The 24697-nt window shown below is 41.2% G+C and overlaps 1 long non-coding RNA gene across 1 annotated transcript in view; it reads right to left on the minus strand.

Moving 5' to 3' along the window:
- The window catches only part of LOC102980758 (uncharacterized), a 381128-nt gene that overhangs the window by 12226 nt on the left and 344205 nt on the right, over positions 1-24697 (minus strand). Inside the window, exon 3 of the long non-coding RNA XR_448083.3 lies at positions 4618-4744. This is a non-coding gene — a long non-coding RNA (uncharacterized lncRNA). The remainder of the gene's footprint in view (positions 1-4617; positions 4745-24697) is intronic.

The raw sequence follows: 24697 nt of genomic DNA on the forward strand, positions 1-24697 counted from the left end.
TTATTGTCTTTGAATCAGCTGTTTGGAGTTCAAGTCCTCTTTCTTGCATAAACCACATCCATAGCATCCATCAGCTACAATTTCAAATTTCAGTATCTTTAAAGTGGGGTGAGAACTAAAACACTTGCAAAGCAATGTGAATGTAAAGTGCTCTTAATTTTTATGATCTTCCCCCAATCCTTTGCAGATGTCTTACACACGCCTAATTCAACAGCACACTTTTTTTCAGTATCTTGCTTTCATCAAGTGGTCTCAAAGCATGCATTTCAATAACAGAGGAGCAACCCTCTTCTTCTTGCAGTCATATTTCATCAATTACTAAATATTTAACTAAATCACACAATAACAATAACAAGAAAAATATGTATAAACCCATTGGAAAACAAATGAACCAGACTATGTATTAGCATACGGTTCCACTGATGGTGACAGAAAGGCAATTGCATATGAAAGAGTATCCTTCCTAGCCACACACATACAGCAGGCTGTGGGCATCGTCCAGACCATTTTCAGTTGACAGAGGGCACTGCTTAATCGCACAGGCTGTTAGGCAGAGGTCTGTCTGCCTAAAATACCTCTATAGAGAGCTAGTCCTGAATTCTGAAGTAATTTACCTTGGTTATGTTACTTTGCAGATGTGCGGGGAGGTTGTTTCATCGATCCAGCTTCTATTTCTCCAAGCTCTCAAAAAAATGAAAACATTCCTTCATTAAAAAAAAAAAAAATAGGGAACTCCCTGGCGGCCCAGTAGCTGAGACTCCATGCTTTCACTGCTGAGGCTGCAGGTTCAATCCCTGGTCGGGGAACTAACAACCCGCAAGCCACGCGGCACAGCCAAACAAACAAACAAAAAAATTAAAAACTCTACCTCTTTTCACCCATTGCATCCATAATTAATACTCAATATGAGACCCTCCCCCTAACAGATCCTTCAAGAAATGGCACTGCCCAGAACACCGGGATGAGGAGAACAGACACTGCTTCAGAAATGTAATGTGTGGTGGCTTTCCTAAGCATCCTGAGTCTGGTCAATTATGTGGTTCTTAAATTTTGGAATGCCTTATGGAGTATGTGAGTTGTAAATGTGAACGTACTTGGAAAAGAAATGTAAAATGTGCTATGTTTTAAGTTGGGTATTCTTATTATCACTTCATCGTTTTCAGCAATGACCTTTCTCTCTCTGCACTGCACACCTCCCTCCTGAGAATAACTTCCAGCCCTGGGCCATCACTGTTCACAAGCTTAGATTTTCTAGGACTTCAGGGGCAGCGAGATCCACACTGATGCTGTGGTTAAGGTTCACAAGCCTTGTTGACCTTAGAATGTTCTGAAAGGGACCCCAAAGTTGGAAGCTTTGGTAGGTCCCCAGCATCAGGAACTGTAGAGGAAGGAGAAAATGTGTTCGGTAGCTGCATTCTACACAAATCCTCTATTACCCTCGAAATGGTCCAATTGAACAATGGCAATATTTTTGTATGCTGGCCTCAAAGTCCCTGCTCAAAGAATGCTTGTAGCAAAGCTGTATTTCCACTTTGAGGGCTTTCTGAAGAATGCATTTAGGTAGGGAGCTAGCCTTTTCTTCCAGAAACAGCGAGGGCTATCCGTCAATCTACCGGCAAGCCACTCATCAAGTTCACTCGACAAAGGGTTAGGGCAGCAAGTCCCCACAATAATGTGGAAACAGAAATACTGCAAAGTAAAGGCTTATAAAATAATAAAACTTCTACTTACTCCAGATACCTCCCGGTGCCTTTGGCAAAATACCTTAAGCATCCCACATACGGCGGGCATTGTCTTTATAAGATGGCACCTCATAAAGTGGTATTAAATATCACCAACGGGGCTTCATATTTCATCCAGCAGGGTTTAGGCCAGGCATGTTCTATATCACACATTATTAGAATGACATCTGCTTTGCAAGTTGTGTACCCAGGAGCCTACCCGGATCCCTCATTTCAGCATTCATTCTCGAGGCTTCTGTGCCTTCATAATGCCTAATATGTTTAACTCATTTTGAACAGAAGTCTAAAGCCTGCCACGGCCCTCTGGCCAAAACTGTAGCTGTCAGACAACGGAGCCAGCTATCAAACATTCCTCATTTATCATTAGTGGTGATGCAGTTGTACAGAAAAATGTGCGCACTGTACTGAGAGGCTGTCAATTGTTCCCCCCTATAAAACTCCTCTTCTCAGAGAGGGACATTTCTCTGTGGAGGCCTTGCCATTACATTTCGCTCCTTTTCCCACAACACTGAATTTATAATGCAAAGAAAATGGGGAACATATATTCATCCAAATGGCCTCTCTGCTACGAGATGAATAAGGAGATCATCAATGGCAGCGTCAGTGCAGGGCTGTACGTGCCATTGAGGGAAATTAATAGAATCAGTCCAGAAAGAGTAAAAAGAAAAAAAAAAAAGAAAGAGGGAAAAATCACCCACAGGTTTTGTGCTGAGGTTGAATCTTGAATAACAAAGGCATGCAGCTGAAAGTTGGAATTCTCTTTGGAATTACCGTTTTGCCACCAAAGTAGGATGTGTGGGCTACAAACCTGCCTTATGAGGCAAATTTCTCCAACTTTCTGCTCCCCATTTGACTCCTGACAATGGCTCCTTTTCCTCACCTGTAAATGGTACCTCTGAAATCAGCTTCCAGCCCCAGAGGCCACCCAAATTTTTCATTGATGTTTACAGAATGCTCATGAAGGGTCTTTATATTTTAAAAAACAGTCAGGTGTTGCTCCTGATTAACATAATTATTATTGGGCTTCTGACTATAATAGGATTGTGAAAATCTTCCCTTACCATTTGATTCCTCCTCCACCCACATGGCTGTCTCTTCCCACTCAAATGTTTTAGTCCTCCTTCTTATAATTCTACTGGGTGAAAAATGGACTCAATTAAATGTATCTGAGATGCCTCCAGGTTTATGCCTGTGTCTTCAAAGAGAGAGTGTTAGGGTGGTTATAGTAATGATAACGCATCCTTGTTGACTTCAAAGGGAGAGGCATGGCACATAGATTTATTCCCATGATATCTCTGTCAGAGCAGTTATTATCCCATCTTAGAGATGGGAAAACAGAGGGTCTTGCCCAAGGACATGGAGAGATATCAGTCCCAGAAAGAGAATGAAAGCACTGCTATAGGTTTCTGAGTCTTTCCCAAGTTCAGACCATTTTCCCTCCAGCAGCAACAACGAATCTCATCCTCCGAAGTGAGCAAACTTCAGGGCAGGTAGACACAGCCAAAAAGAAGTAATCTATTTGACACACCCTGTAGGGACACCAAGCTCTTGAATGCCTATGGGATGAGATGGGGAATGGAGGGGTAAATATTTGCTCTCCACTTGCCTTTTCTTTTCCAGAGCCCAACCTTGTCTTTATCCAAGGGATAATCTGCCCCACTGGGATGGATGGGCTGCAGCCTTAACATGGGTTAGGGCAGCTGATAATCAGCCCTTGGCTGAAATAAACTCCCAACAGTCTCATTTCCTTCACATCCCACCCCTCGAGGTTTTCCACCTGCTGGTGATTTTCCACCCCTCCTTCCTGAATGGGGAAAGGAGTCAAGACCCCCAATGGCCCATGCATTCTCTGTGGGTAACTGTGCACAACGCAACTAGATAGTCTTCAAGATACACCTTGGCTGGCTCTGTACAATCTTTTACCCAAAGTATGCCCTATATTTTCTAGTCTCTAGGCCAGGAGTTTCCAATCCCTTTTGTCTCTTTTCCACAACGGTGTTTTTCCTGTTCAGAACTGTTCTTCTCTCCCAGTTATTTCCAGGAGCTCATACATCAACAGCTGAACAACCTGTTCTCTGCCCCAGTGTTTTTCCTCTAAAACCATCCTTTACTACCAAACACTTGCCCTGGAAACACATGATGATTGACTGCCCTCTTGGTTATAGTCTCAAAATATAGTCTCAGTTTCCCTAATCTTCTTTAATTTTCTCTTCCTTTCCTCTAAATCACCCTTCACCTCTTTTCACCCACTGGCTCACAGTGATCCAGGGTTACATAGTCAAAGCATGTTCTCCATCTGACCTTCACGGGGAATTTATGGTTTCTAGTGGAGCTGTTCTACTGAAGACTTGATCAACTTTAATATTTTTTCTTTTGGCACCGTTCATTCCAACTCAAGGCTGGCAACTTAGCATTGCAGCTGAACTGGCGACAAATGGGTCAATTCAATTAAATTCAGAAAGTGCTACAGTGCTGTGTAATTCATTAAGCACTGGAGATATATAAGATACCATCCCTCTCCTTAAGGGGTTTATAGTTTAGTTAGAGAGATAACAAAGAATGCCTGTGAACTTGATACATAATACTACAGAGTAATAAAATGATAAGAGTCTAAGGAGATGATAAGAGCAATAAAAGGTCAGAAGAATGGACTATGTAGACAGAAATGTAAAGGAAGTGCTTTATGGAGAACATGAGTCTTGTTCTACACCTGGAAGGCACCGGGGGATTTAAATGATTAGAAAAGATGAAGGAGGACATTTCAACTAGAAGTGACAGCAGGATGAAAGCCCATGAATTAGGTCATTGCCTTTAAGTCATTTGAAGAAATAGAAGCAAAGAACCCTGGGGTCACACAAGCTTTTTTGTTCATTACCTTAGTCATGGCTTGGAAGAACTTTTTATCTTTTTTTTTTTTCCTGCAGTCATCATCTTTCTCACTGGTTCAACCACAGAAAATTGCAGACCCAAGCAGTAAATGGATTTCCACTGGGTTGGTGGTTCTGGGGAAACAAGAACATATTTTTATGAAGGTAATCAGTTGGTCACAGCAATTGTGACTCTGTAGTTAACTCTACAGATATTCAGGGAGCAGTGGAGAATGAGGGGGAGTGATCTTGGACCCTCCTGACCGCAGAAACAAACTGGCATCTTCTTCATATAGATCAATCACTCTCTAGCCTGTCAGGTTTTCTGAGTGAAGTTGTGCTCCTACAATACTGCCATAGTATCTAAAGAAGATGCTCAATCCCAATACTGTGTGAAGGTCCAACCTCAACAAAACTGTGAACCATTTCATTTTTACTATCATCACCTCCCGCACTGCATCATCCCCACTTCCTAGAAGTCTGTACTGGGAAGAACAAGAAAGAAATACATGTGGAAGAATGTGTGCATTTTACTAGGGGATTATGTCTAAATTCAAAATTCAGAACAGTAGTGCATCTCTAATAGTGATATTTCAGACACTGTAACAAGTTGACAGAACAGTTCTTTTTTTGGGTGGGGGGGGCAGACTTTGAGGTGTCCTTAAATTATCCTATGTGAGCAGCATTTTCTCTGCCTATTTCTAAGTCCAACCTTTACCTCAGAATCCATCTTGACATAGACAGGTAAAGGCCTAGAAAAGTATAAGTTTCATGAGGACAAGGATTTTATCAGATCATTACACACTGAAATCCTAATGCTATCAGACAGTCTACATTTAGCAACTCAATGACCGACCTCCCTAAGCATTTCAGGCTGGCTCTTTGGAGAGTGCTTCAAACTAGCCCCAAGAAATACAAAGTACAGATTTCCCTGGCCTCAGAAATCCCTCCATCTGTCGCAGAAGCTTTCTCCATGCCTTCCTGGCAGTCATTTCAATTTCCATGACAGAAAAAAAAAAAAAAAAAAGAAGTTGTGGTCTGTGCCACAGCTTGAAGGTTCATTTAATGTAGATTTTGATGTGTGAACTGTACAATAACCCCAAGTTGGAGGTGCATTTTTTATATTGAAGGTGAGAGACCAATTAGTAGCTCTAACTCCTTAAGCAGATGGTTATCATATGATAACGGAGGTGCCTGTCATGTCCTTTGCCATTACAGAGTCATCTTTTTCCTAATATCTTTCTCTACAAAGGAAAGATATTATGCAGACAGATTGCATGGCCTAGACACCTCTATGAAGTTGAGTTTTTAGCAGGACATGTGGAGCCTGGGAATCTTGTTCTTGAATTACAGGTCATATTCAACTCCTAAAAACTGTCTCCAAGATAAAACACAAGGGAAGAATTTGAGGGCAGGCAGAGAAATAAAGCTGATAAGATTCTTAGGTTCTGGGCTCCATCTCAAGCTGGAAATTGTAGACATGCTATAGTTGGCCCTCAAATACCTGCAAAGGATCTTTCCCGTCCATGGCTTGGAAACTCACACTATAAAGGAGGAAACATGGATTTGGAGTCGAAGGATCTGGTTTGAATATCAGCTCTGTCCTTTACAAGCTGGGTGACTTGAATCCACTTGCTTGAGCTCCCCAGCCTCAGTTTCCTGTTCTACAAAACAGGACTTATAATAACATCTTTAGAGAGGGATGAAGATTAAGTGAAGTTTCAAGTGAAAAATCATGACATCTGGCACTTTCACCTTCCCTCAAAATACCAGGCAGGGAGGACAGCACCACAGGGGTCAAAGTATAAGGTCATCTGGATACTCTCCTCTTGCAGTTAATGCAGCTGTTAGAGCACAAATTCAGGAACCTGATAAATATGGGGTTGATTCTTGGTCTCACCACTGGTTGGGTTGTGAGCTTGGGCAAGATATATAAGTATTCTGAACCTCAGTGCCTTGATGTGCAAAGGTGAGCAATATCTACCTTGTACATAGGACTGATATGATGATTAAAGGAGAAAATTCACTACAAGAGCTTAGCAGAGTGTCTGGCCCATGATACACATATCTATTCCTCCTTTCCTTCTTCTTTCCCTTCCTTCCCTTTCCTCTTGTCCTTTTCCCTCTTCATCCTCACTTACTCTTTGATGTACTCCGAGTTGCTGTCATTTTCAATGTCCAGAATGGACTGTACCAAGGCTTCTGTCCCTGGAGAGCCTCAAGCTTTCCTCTGTGCTCAGAGAGTGCAGTGCTCCATTCTTGAGAAAAAGAAGTAAAGGCAGAAGGAATCCTGAGGACCTGGATAGGGGTTGCTGTTTTCTAGGCTGCCTGTCCTGAATTCAAGTCCTTTCCCTCTTGCTGGCCCTAGTTTCCTCATTTATAACATGGGAGGACAAGCGAGAATCCTCTGGACCTCCTAGTTGAGACCTCACCTCTCTAGTCATGTAGCCCTCTTCTGAAGTTTCCCTTCCTCTCTTGCCATCAAACTCCTATCCAGGGGTCAAACTCTAGCTGAAACACCTGTACTACGTCCCAAAAGTTTACCAAATGAATGCACAAATGCACATTGAGATTGGACCACTCAAAGAGGATTTACTAGGAGTGTGCTCTGGTCTCCACGACTTCGAAAAATCTGTGCTGATCCCTCAGTCTTCTGAATTTTGATGGTCTCACAGTGCATGCAACACAATTTAATATTTACTCTCTCCAACAGCTTCTTCAAGGCAAAAACTGTTTTATTTATTATTAAACCTTACTGCCTAGCCCAGTGCCTGGCAATTTATGTGTTTTACAAATGGCTCCCCAAAACTTGCATGATTAAATGACTTAAGTATTTATCTTATAGGAAAATCTTGGCTAATGACTAGGTAGTAAATCAGTTGAGGCCAAAGATTCTAAACATTTTTTGTATTCTGTACAGCATCTAGCGCTGGGTACAAAAATGTAGTAGGTACTCAAAAACACATGGTGGTCCTTATATTATAAACTTTGTCTCTATATTTATGAGGAAATTCTTCTGGACAACTCAAGGACCAAGGAATGGTCTTCACCAAAAGCCCAGAGCTAGAACTGCTCTTAAGGCTCACGCAACCAGGACCATCAGTTTGAATGGCTCCTAGAGGGTCTGTGGAAAGAAAGAAAGTGGCTCTCCATAAGGTTATAAAAAATGACCTAAGACCTATATGCATATAAACAAGCAATCCAGAAACCCCTTTCCTCACCACCACCAAGAAAGTCTCCTCCATCCTTAACACACATGCATATTCCACCCTTTGACGATCTGTCTCCTCCTATAAGGACTTCTCTGACGTTCAGCATCCCTTTCCTTGTATAAAACGGTAGAGATCTGGGGGCTGGACGGCGAGAGGGTGGCAATGTACTTTTTGCCTTGAGCCCTGTACCTGCTCAAAGGATAGTTCAATATCTCTAGGGATGACTCTGATGAAAGTGGTCATCATATAGTTGTCTCCTTCCCCTTCCCCTCCCCCACTTTCTCCTCTACTTCCCTCTCTTCCTCTTGCTCCACCTCTGTATCCTCTTTCTCCTCCTTTACCTCTTCCATTGGTGCTCTTCCTCCACAGATAACTTGCACCAAAACAGATGCTACAAACAGGTTTCCCGCTCCTGGGTTTGAGCAATTAGCCCACTCAAAATATCCTGGCCCTTGCTGAAGTGGGAGGAGGGGTGGGCGGGGGCGTTGGGAGAGTAACATCTACCCTGCTTATTCTTGACCTGCAAGCACAGCCCGCTTTCTTCTCTTTGAAGGAGACCACAAAGACTCAGTAACTCTCTGGTGAAGACTGAGATGCTGTGACACTGAAACTCCTGCTGACTGATTAAATATTGAGGAAGAGAGTCCATGGATTGACTTGCCCTCCGTAAAATAAGGTTTGAAATAAAGCCCCTGGAGGGTCACACCCCCTAGTCTGCCGAGGGCCATGTTCTTTAGGGCAGGACAATTATAATTAATTGAGTGATCCCACAGAAAGCATACATGCAAGGAAAATCCCTGCAAGTATCATCCCTTTGCACATCTACTAAAAATCAGCTGGGCCTTCAAAGGGTTAAGCCAGGATCAGCAGACCAAGGAGGCCAATTCTGCCTGTGGCTACCACCAGTCAAGTCTGTTGCTGAGGGCTGTAGACACAGCCTGTACTTTCAACTCAGCACAGTTCTTTTTAAGAAATAATTACTCCAAGTTTACAGTGGCATCAAACTGATAATTCAGAAGTATGATTTCTTCCCCAGTTAACTAATCAATCCCTTACCTTTAAGGGTAGAGACAGAGAGACAATACAGGAGCAGATCAATAATCAAGTGAGTTCCATTTCTTTTTTTTTTTCTTTCTTATAGATTATAGATGTTTTCTTGAATAAATTTTCAAATCATACAAAATAATAAATGATGCCTATGAGCTTTTTACTCTCCTTCCCAGGATTACCGTAAGAATTAATGGAAGCTATATTCCTTTGATATGTATGTACACAGGTACCTTTTCTGAATACCTACCAAGTGCCAGGTACTGAACTGAAAGCTTACAACACATCCTTCTATTTTATCGGGGATTATTTCATCTTCATAGCAGGCTGCAGTAAAAGAGTCGACCTTGTAAGGCTGTTCCTAAGTTTCTTTTTTTTCTGCTATGAATAGGCCATTTCTCATAATCTCCACCCCAGGCTGAAAAATTTTCAAATAATTGATTTGCCACATTTCTTCTTCTTCTTCTTCTTAAGCCCGAAGTTGTGCCAAGAAAATTACATTAACTATAGCACTTGTCATTTTTGGCCCTGCTTCATCCTGGCATCAAGCTAGGCACTCATGGTGAGTCAGAGAGGCGCCAGCAGTGCTACCTGTTAAAACGTTGAGTTCATAACACAGCAAGGAAGCTGACGCTCCAGGTGAAAATCCCTCAGTGGCACCCATGCCTTTTTCATTCTATCCATCCACCCATGCAACCATCCATTCGACAACAGCAACTGAATGCCTACTACGTGCCAACCCTGCCTTCAATGAGCTTCTTGTCTAGGGCAGGAGAAAGACATAATCAAAACAAATACAATACAAGTCATGATGAGGGGAGGTTCTAAAGGGAGCACAGACAAGAACACTGTTGATTCTTACTGAAAAGACTGGGAAAGGCTTCCTAGAGACTGAACAGAGTTTTAACACTTCAAAACAGCACTTAGAGATTATGCTCCCCATGACAAAAGCATCACACGTTCAATATTCAATTGACAATATTTGAATATATAGAAAGGAGACAATATTTGAAAATATAGAAAAGCACAAAATAGAAAAATCACCCTGAATCTGACCTTCATTCCTTCTTAGTCTACTGAAGTGTATAAAACAAAAAAGTGTAAGTCTCTTCCTCCCTGCTCTCAGTCCCAGCTTACAAAGTGTTATCAGTGCAGTGCATAGGCTTTAACACTTCTAATTTGCTCTCCTGTAAATGTGCCACTCCACCTTCTCTCCCAACACAAGCACAGAGGTTAAGAAAACTAGCTCTGAAATCTAACTGGCTGGCTTCAAGTCATAGCTCAACCACCAACTAGCTTTGTGACCTCAGGCTAGTTACTTAACTTCTCTCTGTGCTATTTTTCTAATATGTAAAGTGGTGTTTATAAAAGTAGGTATTCTAAGTCTGTTTTAAGAAATAAACGAGAAAATGAATATAAACAGTTCCTGGCATAGAGTAAATACTCAATAAATATAGCACTAGTACCTCTACATATACACACATAATATTTTGTTTTAAAAAGTAAAATCAAGTTATATATCTTACACTATGTATGTTTTCCAATTAACAATGCATATACTTCTTTTCACATACTAGTCAATTTGATTCCATTTCAATGACTATATTACAGGATTATTCCAGAATTTATTTAACCAATCCAGATCATTACTGAGAAAGCCCTGTACCTATACTTTTATGCATCCCTCCTAATATTTATGTAGGACAGATTCTTAGAAGTGTGATTTCTAGGTCACAGGGTGTGTGCATTTAAAATTTTGATTAGATAGTACCAAAATAGCTTTCAAAAAGTTTGCACAATTTTAGTCCACTGATTATATATGAGAGTGCCCATTTCTCCTACATCACCAATAGTAGCATTTGTTACTATTTTTATTTGTGTTTATTTAAATGATTAGCCTCTGGAAAGGGTTTTAAACGATATCTAGCACATCAGAACACCAAAATTTAAATAAAATGTTCTTACTGATAGAGCAGCGTTTCATGTTTACTGATCATAACTTGCTATTCCTTGAATTTCTTATTTTTACCTTTTGCCTACATTCCCATTGTATTTATTTCTTTTGATTACTAATTTATGGAAGTCCTGTTTGTATGTTTGAAGTATGTTGAAGTCCTGAAGTATGTTTGATGTATTAGTCCTATAAGAAATAAGCAAATATGTTCTCCCCATCCTGTCTTATAACCTAGTTTAATGTTAAGTAGAATTTAGATGGACGAAGGTTTGGTGGAATTTCAAGAAGAGGGAAAAGCATCTGCAAAGCCATGGCTTTTAAATGGAGCTCAGATTCTGAGACTATGGAGCTTTCGTTGGTGGAACATACATGGATATGTACTAGAAAACAATTCACATATAATCGGCCTTAAATGCCATCCTGGAAAATGTGAACTTTATTCTAAAGGCAACAGTTAAGTCATCTAGGACCAAAGAACAAAAGAGTGGTAGAACCACACTTAGACTCCTCGCCGTCGATGAGAGTTCTTAAACTGTTTGAGATCAAGGCACACCACCATGTTGCCCAGCTCCACTTCTATATGGTTCAGCCAGCGTTCAATTCTATAGCAACAGTGGTCCCCTATAATTACACAATGCAGGTGTTGGTCAGGGATCCTTAGGAGATTCTGAAGAAACTTTCCAGTGGAGTTCACACACACTCAAAACTTTGCATTTAATTTTATAGTTTTCGGAGATACAATGGCATCTACTCACTGACTTGATTACATAAGAGAAACCCCTATTCTAGGGCTTTAATGTGACATTGGAATTTACTGCTTATAGAACTTGAAACTACGGTATTGTTTGGGTTAAGCCAAACTATGGAAAATTTAAAACTTTAGGCCAAATTCACTTTTAGGACATGGAAATGTGCTCTGGAAGGCAAGGCTGCTCCTAGACAGCATTCTAAAGCAGCATCATACAATAGAAAAATAATGCAAATTCCAAATGTGAGCCAAATATGTAAGTTTAAGTTTTCTAATAGCTACATCACAAAAGTAAAAAGAAATAAGTAAAATTAATTTTAGTACTATATTTTATCTAACCTAATATATTCAAAATATAATTATTTCACCATGTAATCAATATAAAATGTTATTAGATATTTTACATTTTTTCATACCAAGTCTTAGAAATCTAGTGTTTATTTTATGCTTACACTGTGTCTCAGTTTAGATTAGTCACATTTCAAGGGTACAATAGCCACATGTGGCTAGTGGCCATCATACTGGATAGCACAGTTCTAAAATATCTCTTCATATTTCCTTTTCTTTAAACCTGTTTTCCTGCCAGAACATCCATTTAAACAATCAAACTCTCTTCTTAGACTTTCTAACTATAGTCTAAGCATAAAGTTTTCTCTCCATGGGTCATCATATTTTAGCTTGGCATACCACTGCAGAACAGGAAATGTTAACTCAGTAGGGAAAAAAAATCAAGTATCAGAGAAGAAGAGAGAAACGTCTCTTTCAAAGCAGGTAGTGCTTCATAAATCACAGCATTTTGGAGGACATACGGGCCTAGAGCTGGATCTTCATGTGGTTGTTCTTTGTCGCACTACCAGGGAATTCCACAGTTGGGTATTGCATAGATAGGCATTTTCTCCACTTCCGTTAGAAGTCTGAGACAAGAGTGGAAGTTCCCAACAACAAGGACATCCTAAACTAACAGAATACCAGGCTAGCTCTGTCTATCTATGTCATCTTATAGTTGGGAAAAAAAGAGCCTCAGAAATGTTGTCTATGGACAAATATTATATTCCCAGAATAAAGTTTATTCGGGAGATGGTGAGCAACATAACATTACTTATCCATGTCCCTAAAAAACAATTTAAATATAAACATGACTCTACAAGTTTTATTGAATTGAGGGACAGATGTTAACAGTTAAATATGAAGGAAAAGGAAAAAAATAAAACATCTCTTCAACTTTGTAGAAATAACAGTGTTACTTGCTACACCTAAAAACATGATTAAGCAGTGCAGAGAATCATCCTATGGTCACATGCCACTGAATGACATTGGATTTGCAGGGACTCAGAGACCAAGAGACTCAGGGAACCTGGCGCAAGTTCAAAACCCTAGGAACTCTCCATTCTTCCCTTCCAAATGAGAGAAAGACATGCTTGGTAGTGTCACGACTTCAGCTATAAGCAGCAGCCTTCTAATTAAAAATAAACCGAGTCCATTATTTGTATTTACAGTTTTTCCACAACTTATCAGCAATGTGAAGATAGGGAGAGATGCTGGAAGCGTATGTTTAAACATCCCAAATGCTTCTGAGAGCACCATTAGAGTAAACATCCTGTGAATGTGTTTCTTTACCTTCAATGCCCATCTCCAAAGGGCTTCCCAAGCTGTGCGAGGGCAGCACTGGCAGCATAAACCTATTTATCTTCTGAAGGAATGGTCCAGAAAAAACACGGCTACAATCAAATTAGTAACTAGAAAGAACCATGCTTTTGATGCCAGACTTTCCCTCCTGCAGTATACTTTCATTTTTCCCCCTACAGTTACCGGATAACTGTGGAGAAAGGGAAGGGCAGGCAGCACAGGCAAAGGGGAGGTGGGGTAAAAGGAAACAGAAAAGGTCAGAGAGCTTTCTGGGTGGATGCAATGGTTGAATTTCAACATGAAAATGTTCAATAAATATTTGCTGAATGAATCTTCCAAAGTCCAAAGGCCATCTTCCAGACAAATGCGTGTGATATTGTGGGATGTATACGGTAGTTTCTCAGTCTCAGCACTATTGACATTTTGGGCCAACTAACTCTGCTGTGGTGACTGTTCTGTGCATTGTAGGGTTAGCAGCATCCTCTACCCATCAGATGCCCGTAGCATCCCTGCATTCCCTCCCCACCGTTGCAACAACCAAAAATGTCTCCAGACGTCGCCATACGTCCCCTGGGTGTAAATCACCCTTGGTTGAGAGTCACTAGTGAATGACAAGCCTTCATCCATTCATGTATTCAACAAGTCTGACTCATGTATTTAGCCAATCTTCTATTTGGAACACTGATCGATGTACTTGTCCCTACCCTCAAGTAGTTCCCAGTTTAGTGTCACAGAGAAAGTTTCAAGTGAGAAGACATGAGAGATTGTGGCTTGACTCCTTAAAAATGGGCGTGCACTCCTTTTTAAGGACATTTAGAAAACGTACCTTTAATCGCAACAAAGGTTATACACTTAGAAAAGTTCTTAGAGAAAAGCCCATTAAACTTAGTGAGGGTTTCTGCTCTGCTAGTAGGTTACATATTAAAGATGAATTTGAAGGCTCTCAGAGAAGCAGCAAGCCTGGCCCCTATACATCTTTGATGACTTCATAAAAAACAGGGGTGCCGCTTTGTGACCTGTGTGGGTCTACAAGAAGATTGTGTAACATGCAGTATGCCTTCGATCCAAACAAACTCCCAGATTAGTAAAAGGATGTTTTTTTTCCCTCTCGAGGCCAAGGTAAGTCACCAGAGCTTTTTCCCTGTTATTAACCAAGCACTAGATGTACAAGGCTTAGATATTAAAAAGCATTAGCCAAGGCATCATGGTCATCTAGTTTAGAGCAAATGCAAAAATTGAGGGAGAAGCTGCATTACTTACAAAACAAGTAAATGGCCTGAAATATCAGGAGCTGCGTATACAAACCCATTCAATTTTCTGTGGCCAAGTGACAGGGAGGTAGAGCCAATTTCCTAAGCACCTGAGGGCAGCCTCTCCCCAGTGTAATTCTAAATAGAAAAAAAAAATGTAACTACTGACTTACCTTGACCCAGAACTGCCAACAAATCTCTCCGTTCTTTCAATAATCTGGGTGTTTATTTCCACCAAGAAGCATGGTGGTGTAGCGCAATGAAACAGGCCCTCTCCTGAGCTCTACAGCCGCCCCCGCCCCTCAGAAGCAAGGTAGCTCACGCTGCGCACTCATAAAAAGGCTACCAGCCTTGGTGGAAACCAATCAGAATGTTAACAGCAAATCCAAGTTCAAGAAGTATGTAAACCTCATGAACCCATGAAAACGCCCCAAAGCTGGAATCAGACTGTCTCCATAGGTTTTGAATGACAATTCTAACACAGATCACACTGGCAAAAAGAGTATGAGGAAGGACAGAGATGACTGTTTTAGGCCAAAAGGAGCCCCAGTCTGACACCCTTGTTTATGGCCTTTTACTTCTGCCACCTGTAGAAGTTTTTCAGACCAAAGCCCACTTACTGCACTTCTCACATCAGATTTTTACACTTTTCCTACTCAGACAGCCCCTAAACACCCAGAAGAGGAGGAAGATGGTACCGGACAAACGATGCTGGAAAATTGGAAAACACTGCTCCCTCTAGACGTTTAGAGACCCTGGGGAGTGATTTAGAGGTTTCTCTGACTGGAGCTACACCAAGACAAACGTGCTGGCAGGGGTTTCCCTTGGAGCCTTCTATTGTTTTATCAGGAAGCATCCACCTGACAGTACTGGGAGGAATGTCATCTCTTGAATGGTTCCATCAGCTTACTGAGGACTCTTTTTGACTTACTTCCACCTGGGGCCTAGACTTTGAAAATGACCCTAGACAGATTCTAAAGTCAGCCTCTTACTATTTATTTTCTTTGATGATGCAGCCAAAGGTCCACATTCTTTGACTGCCTTCCTTCATGTGAACTACTTAAATGTGTTATTGCTGCCTCACATTTTTGAATTTTGAGTGGGGAGCTGTAAGAAGAATAAACTAAAACGACAACTAATGGTGAAATTTGATCTGCGGCAGTGGGTAGGGACGATCTGACGAGCTGAACCATATTATACTTGAAGCTGCCACTGCTTGACCACCTACCTATGTGTGCAAGATGGCTAACTGTCTACCAAAAATCCCTGGTCCACTTCCACAGAGCACAATTTCCACTAGGAAGTTGGTGTCCCATCAGATAGCATATTTCCCAGCCCATCTTGCATCAGGAGGGGACTGAAAAGGTTTTTACCAATGGAATGTGAGCAGTTCAGTTTGGGGTCTCTGAAACACTTTCTTCCCCTGTCTGCTGGCTGTTTATGGAGGACTCCAAAGCCACAAGGAATGGCAAATCCATAAGATGGGAGAAATCTAATCCCATATGGAGGAAAGCTTTCTGACAACCAGGAATACCCACATAGGACTGTTACTTAGTGAGAAATAAACTTCTAGTGTGTTCAACCACTGAAATTTGGCGAGTTATTTGTTACAGTACCTTACTCTTGTGTTAGCTTAATTCACACATTGGGCCAATAGGAATAAAAGGAAGTGGGAAGAGAAACCAAAATTTATGAGTATCTACTAACATTTACTGAGAATCTGGGTCTACAGTACTTAGTTACACTGTCCCTGCACTTTCATGCAAGCACTTTAGTATCATATCAAATTCAATTCCATTTATCAAATTTCCTGAGGATGTCTAGCAGACTAGACCTGAAAATCAACCCTTGAAGACACTCCCGTTTCCTTTGAGTTCTGAACAATCTGATTCAATCATTATCTATTGAGCACCAATTATATGCCAGACACTATGCTAGACCCAGCAATACAAACATAGTCCCCTTCCTCAAGGAGCCCATTTGGCTTCCATTTGCAGTCTCATTCTACCACTCTTTCTACAAGAAAAGCCATGTTTTGACTCACACAGAAAGTAGAAGAGCATATGCAAAATCTTCTGATGGTTGGGCAAATTTAGCGTCATGGATACTTACAGATATACAGTTCGTGTCGTATTTGTATTTATGTATGCATCTCAGTTCTATTTCTTAGTGGTTGCTACTCTCCTAGTCATTTCTGTCCTTTTCTAGCCAAGAAATTTATTGCAAATCTCATTTTTAAATGTAGAATAAAGCTTTCGTGCAGTACTAATCCATAGTCTAGTCAGGAGCCCCAGTGTTAGTCTATATTTACTTCTGTAGGTTCCTCCCACTGCACTGTTGCCCTGTAAAGAAAGATGGCGCCATCTAATTCTATCTTCCACCCAGATGGCCCTGCTCTTTGGTAGGCCAGTTCCCAGTTATGTATTAGACAGCTTAGCCACGTGGTCCTTCTTCATGGTTAAACCTTAGAGAGTTTCACTGATGTAGCTACGTGGCCCAGAAGAGTTCCAGGCAATTAATAAGCACTCACTGTATTTATGTGGAGTGAAGGAATGAATGAATGAGAGATGGGTATCTCATGTTGTTATCTTGACCGCTCAGAGGCTTGGTTTTCCCTTTAGGAGATTCATTGGCCAATTGCTATTCCCAGTGAGAACAGTTTGCTAGGGATACTGACACTGAATGACCTGGTAAGCCCAAGGATGACAAATAGGTCTATTCTGGCATGCCAACTTCGATCAATCAATAGGAGTTCCCTGAAAGGATTCTGAGGCTTGGTGGAAAATGACTAGTCTATTGGTAACAGATACCATGGATATGGTAGAGAGGTGTGACGATGTAAGTGCCGGGTAATATTATTCCTGCCTCAGGTCCTTAGCGACAACCTGGTCCACAGTCCTGGATTGTTGGACCTGGATGTTCTCAGCTATGAGATCATCAGGTAAGCAAATGTGTTAATAAATGTAAGAGGTTTTTAAAAAGATGAAATAAAAGCTTTATAAGTTCAGAGTTGTTGGAATGTAAGTATTTTCTTGCCTGTAGGAAGGTCAGTGGCCATAGTTGTTTCTCAATCTCACAAGCATCTGGCAGGCATGGCCACCCAGCAGGCACCTATAACCAGTCCATTCCCCAGAGTTCATGGTGCCTATCCCATGCTGGGAATGTGAGTTGCAGTTAATAAGTTGGGATTTTGGATCCTACAATGCATTCTGACATCTAAACAATGAGTTTTTTGATGACTTGGGTCCCCAGACTCGCAGACTACCCAATGAAAGCTGATTCACAACAATGTTTCAATTAACCTAAATTCTGGGTCCTGGAAAAGGGCTAAGGAACATCTACTATAAGAGAAAGGAGAAAGAGGAAGAGAAAGTGTGCCTTCTCCCCATTTTCTGGTCAAAGGGCTACCTGATACGACATTTTGAAATGGGCTAAGTTATTTTAGCCCCAATTCCACCTTCTCTCCTAGAAAAATCTTCTGCTATCTATTGCTCTTCTCCCCTAAAATCAATTCCTGCAGGGTGTTCTAAGCCCCACATTGTCCATATCCACCTAGACTTAGTCTCTACCCTTTCCCCACTTCAGTTTGCATGATGCAAAATATTCCATGTCCTATGACAAATCAAAAGTTTTGCTAGACTTTAGAAGGAAAGTAAGTTTGATGCAGCTATTTCATACTAATGTGTCAATGATTTATAGTCTATCCTTCCCAGAGAAATTTGCATTTCTAACAGGGTATTACGGAGTCAAACTGAATCTCCAATTAGTAGGCTTTCCAGCAGCATCAGAGAGCAAAATGAACCTTTTCGCAGGAGCTGGGAAAGGGTATCTGGAGGCAGCAGGACCACCTTAAACTCAAATAACTACACCACAGTATCTATTCTTCTTGTTTCTCCTCTCTCCCAGGCAGGTTTCTGAAGCTGCCACTTTCTTTTCTTTATAATTTCTTCCCTGCTTCTCTTTCTGACTTCAAATATTCTGTATAAAATTACAAAAATTTTAATAGCTTCCTATCTTAGCAGAAGCAGAGGATGATTCTGCTGTCTTTCTAGGGCAGACATACAGGAGTCAAGAAATGCATGTATTCATACACTACCTCCACACAGCCCCCATAAATTAAAAAACAAAACAAGATTCTAGAGATCAACGGTATAAGCCCATGCAGCAGAAGATGCATGTCAGAAAGCTGTCAAAACATTAAGGACAAGGGCCTTCATCCTTTCAACACATTAAAGTCTAAAGTTAATAGTCTAAAGTTAGTCACTCTCTCTCTCTCATTTAGACTTTTTCAGCACCTCCTTCAGGATAAGAAGATAGGCCACTTTCTTACCTTGAAAACATACCAATATATGTTTATATCAAAAACTTTTTTTTTTTTTTTTTTTTTTTTAGCGGTACGCGGGCCTCTCACTGTTGTGGCCTCTCCCGTTGCGGAGCACAGGCCCCGGACGCGCAGGCTCAGCGGCCATGGCCCACGGGCCCAGCCGCTCCACGGCATGTGGGAACCTCCCGGACCGGGGCACGAACCTGCGTCCCCTGCATCGGCAGGCGGACTCTCAACCACTGCGCCACCAGGGAAGCCCCATCAAAAACATTTTTGATAATTCATTTGCCAATGTCCGAATTGGAGTTGGAGTTCTAGCATATAATAAAAGAGAAAAGATTAAAAGTGCTCTTCCTAAGTCAGACGGAAAAGATCTCACCAGAAGGAAACAGTTCTAGCAAGAAAATAGGTGGGTGGGGTGTTCTTAGTCCACTTTTCAGATGGAAGAGGTCACACAATAAAGGCATGACCTTCTGACCACTGGCTTTAAGAACTTTTCATTCATACCTTCTTTTTCCAGGTGCAATAGGAGGGGCACTTTTGTCACATTCCCTGTGACCCTTCCATTCTTTTCTTCTTGTCTCCTTTTCCCTTCTTCCAGAGGCCAGTTGGAGCTTTCACCCACCCTCCATTGTCTCCCATCATGCTGTGCAAAACAGCACCTGGGGCAGTCGGCAGAGCTTGAGAGTGGTCCAAAAAAAAAAGAGAAGGGAAGGTGGCGATTGGCTGGAGAGGAGGTAATGATTTGTAATTGCAATACTTTCATTACTGTCTTTTAGCTCTTTGCAGAGTAATGTCAAGAGCTTCGTCTTTGTAGTGTTATTGGCATTTTTCATCATATTCATGAAGTGTGGGTCAATTTTCTTCAAAAGGCGCACTTCGCCAACTTGCTACAGAGACAGACAGTAATAAATTCTACTAGTGCACTGTGAAGGCTTCGTAGCTGCAAGCAACAATAAAAAGCAATGAGCTGGGTGTCACTAAGTAACTCCAGTTTACACTGCATTTTCTTCTTTTATTGAAAACTCAGAATATGAATTTATTAATGAATACACTGGCATCCTTTGGGGGGGCGGTGGCAGTACGGGAGGAGGAGGGGTATGTGGGGGGGAGGCGGAGGTGTGACACCATGTCAATTTATTTGGTATTCACACTGTGTGTGCCTATATTGTATTGTTCCATCATTTCATGGCCAGGCTTACCTTGTTAGGCTGTGGCCCTCCAGAAAAAACCCGAGCTCATATAGCAACACCTTGACGTGGATCTACAGCTGCTCTTGCTGTGCCTGTCTCACCTTTAGCCCCGGCTGTCTACTGCCGCCTTTCATTTTCCACATTCATACATCAATAAGCTTTGCATGCTGACACCTAATTTTGCAGGCTACTTTGGTTATGGAGGCCGTGTTTTGCATATCACTACCCACCCCCTTCTGACACCTACTGCCTTTAAAGGGAAATGAGGAGAAGAGAGGAAGAGGCAGAGGAAAGAGAGAGGAAGAGAGCGCAAGAAAGAGAAAGCTGCTTTTCTTCTCTGCCTAATCAGAGAGTTCTTTATATTTGTCAAAAGCAGATATGCCAAATCAACTTTAATTGATTCCTCGGCGGCGCTCGCGGATGATTTTTGAAGGACTGGGCTTGTGTTCCCAGACACACTGTTGTGTTTCCAACAAAAAGGAGGTTTCTCCCACAAATCAAATTTTGATGCCAATTAGTTAGCATTTTCCATTCCAATTAAATTGGAGACTTGGAGACCTTTCTCATTTGGGAAGACTTTATATATATTTTATATTAAAAATGCCCTTCAGGGGCTAATAAGCAAAAAGGGGATGTCCGTGGGTGGCGATAGACTCTCGGGTGTGGTGGAGAGATGTGTGTTGTGGGCATTTTTCAGCTCCTTTCCCTTGCTTATTTCACAAAGGTTTGTCAAGCCCATGGCAACCTGTTATATGACATCACAAAGGGTTTTACCTTGCAGTTAGGTGGCTAATGTCATTAGAGCCTTGACAATCCATAAAATGTTATAATCTAATAGTTTTTTTTCCTGCCTTACCCCATCCTCCGTACCCCCTGAGACCTCACTGTACAAAAAAGAGAATTGGGGATTGGGGAGGGAGGGGAAACAAGAGTGATGTTAAACAGAAGAGGCTGTGGTTGCATTTTGAGATTAAACAAATAAACAAAAGCAAAAAATTTTAAAAACGCCAAATGCGACAGAGATGCCCTTATCTGTACCTGTGAGCACTCAGTTGTAAGGACATGCCTGCTAATGACGTTTCATCAAGAATTTCTAAATCTACTAAATGAAGTATTTATCATGTGCACCAGAACACGTTAAGGGATAGAAAGTGTCAGTTCACATCCAGTTGTAATTTTAATTTAATAGTAACTAAAATCAGTTTGAAATACCACTAGCAATTACAATGTTTTTTTTCTCCTTTCTTCTCCCTCACATTCCCAACCCTCCTTTATGTGTCTCCTTATTTTCCCCTTTTGTATGGCATCAGTCTTTTCTTTAAAAAGTGCTGTTTGCTTCGTAAGGTCACTGTTTGGGAGGTAACCTTGGGGCAAATCTGGAGAACCGAAGTAGAGAGTTAGGACTCCAATCACCAACCTTTATCTTTGCTACTTCTCTTACTGTCAGTACAGGTAGGAGCTCAAATTCAAAGCCCTGTGCACACTTGGGTTCACACAAATAATCTCAGTGCCCACATTTTGCACCCTGAAGACTTTTAGGGATACGAGATGCAATACACAATGCCTAGATTAAAATATGAATGACATGGATACAACACTTAAAACTTTCAAACACTTTCTTCTGTTTTCACTCATTTATCCTCAAATCAACTGTGTGATACTGGCAGAGAGGGTGCTCTTGGATGTAAGGGGCTCAGCTGGGGCCATCCTGGCAATGAGGAGCGGGGGCCTCTGTGTCATGGTCCATCCTCATAGGGTTGATGTGAATGAGGGTCAAATGAGATAACATGCCTGCTATTTATTTTAAACTAGGATTTCAGTATCGTCTGGCTGACCCCAGTCCTCCTCTCACTTTCCAGATTCCTGCCAAGACAACTTAATGTTTCTTTCCTTTTCTTTTTTTCTTTTTTTTTTTTTTTTTTTTTGGTGCACCAAACAGCACATGGGATCTTAGTTCCTTGACCAACGCCCCGTGCAGTGGAAGCTCGGAGTCTTAAACACTGGGCTACCAGGGAAGTCCCTTAATGTTTCTTATAAGAGTGTTCAACATACGCTAGGCACCTTGTAAAGTGCTCTGCCTGTGTTATCTCACTGAATCATCACAACAACTCAAATTGTGTCCCATTTTACAGATGAGAAAAGTGATATTCGAAGTGAGTGAGTACATTCCTGAAGGTCACATGTCTAGCCATTAGGGCAGAGCCGAGATTTAGACCCAAGTGGTCAGCCTGCAGTAACCAGCCTTTAGCCTTATCTCCCTTTGGACTCCCCAGAGACAGCATACAGTTCTTTAGGAGCGATTGGCATCCTGGTGAGTATAAATAGGATTCATTAAGGCTTTTTAAAAAAATTTGTCCTTGTGGATACCCCTCCAGCTCCCGGTAAGTGATTTTTGTACGGAAACTTAGTCCATTTCCACCATTGCTAGGGAACCAAATAACTTAAGGCCATAGACTCCTCTCTTGAGTATAATAATATTCCTTAACTACCCCAGGTGGGAATAACTAAATGGGGGAAGTAAAATAAAATAAAAACCAGCGCACAAACCAAGGAATAAGGCATCATGCCTTTGGAGACTAAAACTCAAGTTACAGGTACAATGAGCCAGATACTGGTACAAACAGTATGAGTACACATATGGGGAGTGTAGGACAATATTCAGCTAGGAGAAAGCTTCCTGCATAAGAGGGCTGGGTACGACATCCTCTGGACAGGCTCACCGCCGGCCATAAAAAGAGGAATTATGAGGACGAGTGAACACTGCTCACATTCACACAGTGCCTGCACTGCATTGTCAATTAGCATGCATGTTTCCATAATTGTTATACAAGGGGGAAATTTACAGTGTTAAATGGCCCTCAAATTCACACTTCTGTGTGAGTTTTTGTTTGGTGGTGTGTCTAGTATTAGCACGGATGACTGCCTCTCACATCTCTTTGCCTCTGAAGACAGAAACGACTAACATAAACAATGGGACAGGCACATCAGAGAAGAATGCTACCTATTTGTTCTTCAGGCTAAGATAGATGCACATATAGACAGATGATAGATAGATGATAGATAGATAGATTAGATAGATACATAGATAGATAAGTAGATAGGTACAGAGACTGACTTATTTTTATTTTTTGCAAGGGGAAGTTTTTGCTGTTCTTATGTTTACCAGATGTTTATCATCCCTTCATGTTGGCCTCTGCTTAAAGAGGTATATTTTGGGTGCAAATTCACATTTTCAAGTTTGGTATTTCACATCGTGTGTGTCTACCTATGTCCAAGGAGAACAAGGGTGACTGTGACTAGAGGACTACAAGAGAGATTTATTTTAATCTTGAGAAGAATTTCTTAAAAACAAAAATGAAAACAAAAAACTCCAAGAGTTGTTGTGAATTTCAAAATAGTTTAGTCCTCTATCAGTTTAGGTAATTTTGGATATGCTTTGGTTTGAAGACAGGGACTGGATGAGACGGTATCTCGAAGCCATAGTCTTTGATTGTGCAAGCGTATAACCCTCAGCTGTCATACACACATATATACTTAGGGGCACCACACACAGACCCACAACTTATGTTCGTCTACCAAAGAGAGAAATACACAAATAGCAGTACGGGATCAATAAAAATCTTTAAGCTATCAGATAACCAAACAGTCCTCTATACTATAGAATATAAGAGAAAACCCCTGATGATTGGAAAATACTACCCTTTTATTTTACAAATCAGTAACAATGGTTCAGGGAGGTTAAGTAACCTGTCCAAGGTCACACAGAAAGTTAAACTGATAATTAAGTGTCACTATTTCATTATTTCCAAATTTATATTCACCCTCAAAGAAACAATATTTACTATTTCTAATGTTATTCAAAAGAATAGGTCATAAGTATAAAGAGGTACTTATTTATTATTTATATCCCCACCTTGTTCCATAAATCACTTAAGATACTCAGGCATTTGCAAAATAACTGCAAAATGAAGATGATGGTAAAATTTTGAGCAATATCATATGATTTAGACCAAATCCTTTTGTATTAGTTTAAAGTCAGTTACAAGATTTTATCATCACACCTTAATTTTAAAAAATAAATAAAATAAATAAAGGATAAATATATCAAGATAGGTAATGTCCCTGGACAGAACTGGAGTAAATATAATGGCTCTAGTCCTGGCCTCTAGACAAGAGCAAGCTGCTCTTTTTGCCTCAGTATTTTGTGTTTTAAGGAAATACTGCAAAGTCGCCCCCAAGCATCCGAGAGTCTCAGACATCAATACAGAACATAGTCTCATACCAAGGAGGCTTGAGAGTGAGAGTGACTTCAAGGACCAGAAATGGAGTTAGGTGACAGAACGATGGACAAGGAGTAAATAATGCAGTACACTTCCCTTTCATCAGAGGGAAGAAAAATACAAATCTGACGACATATGTTTTGCCAATGATGTGAAACAAAGGGGACTCTCATATCTACTGGTGAGAATAAATTGAATCTATGATGCTACGTATAAGGGGAGAGGCTGGGGGTTAAGATGTAAATTCAGAAGTTCAGTGTCAAGATGGTATTTAAAGTCAAAAGATCATCTTAAAAGAATGAGGAGGGCTTCCCTGGTGGCGCAGTGGTTGAGAGTCCGCCTGCCGATGCAGGGGACCTGGGTTCGTGCCCCTGTCCGGGAAGATCCCACATGCCGCGGAGCGGCTGGGCCCGTGAGCCATGGCCACTGAGCCTGTGCGTCCGGAGCCTGTGCT

Source organism: Physeter macrocephalus, chromosome 12, assembly GCF_002837175.3.
Source record: "Physeter macrocephalus isolate SW-GA chromosome 12, ASM283717v5, whole genome shotgun sequence".
Lineage (NCBI taxonomy): Eukaryota > Metazoa > Chordata > Mammalia > Artiodactyla > Physeteridae > Physeter > Physeter macrocephalus.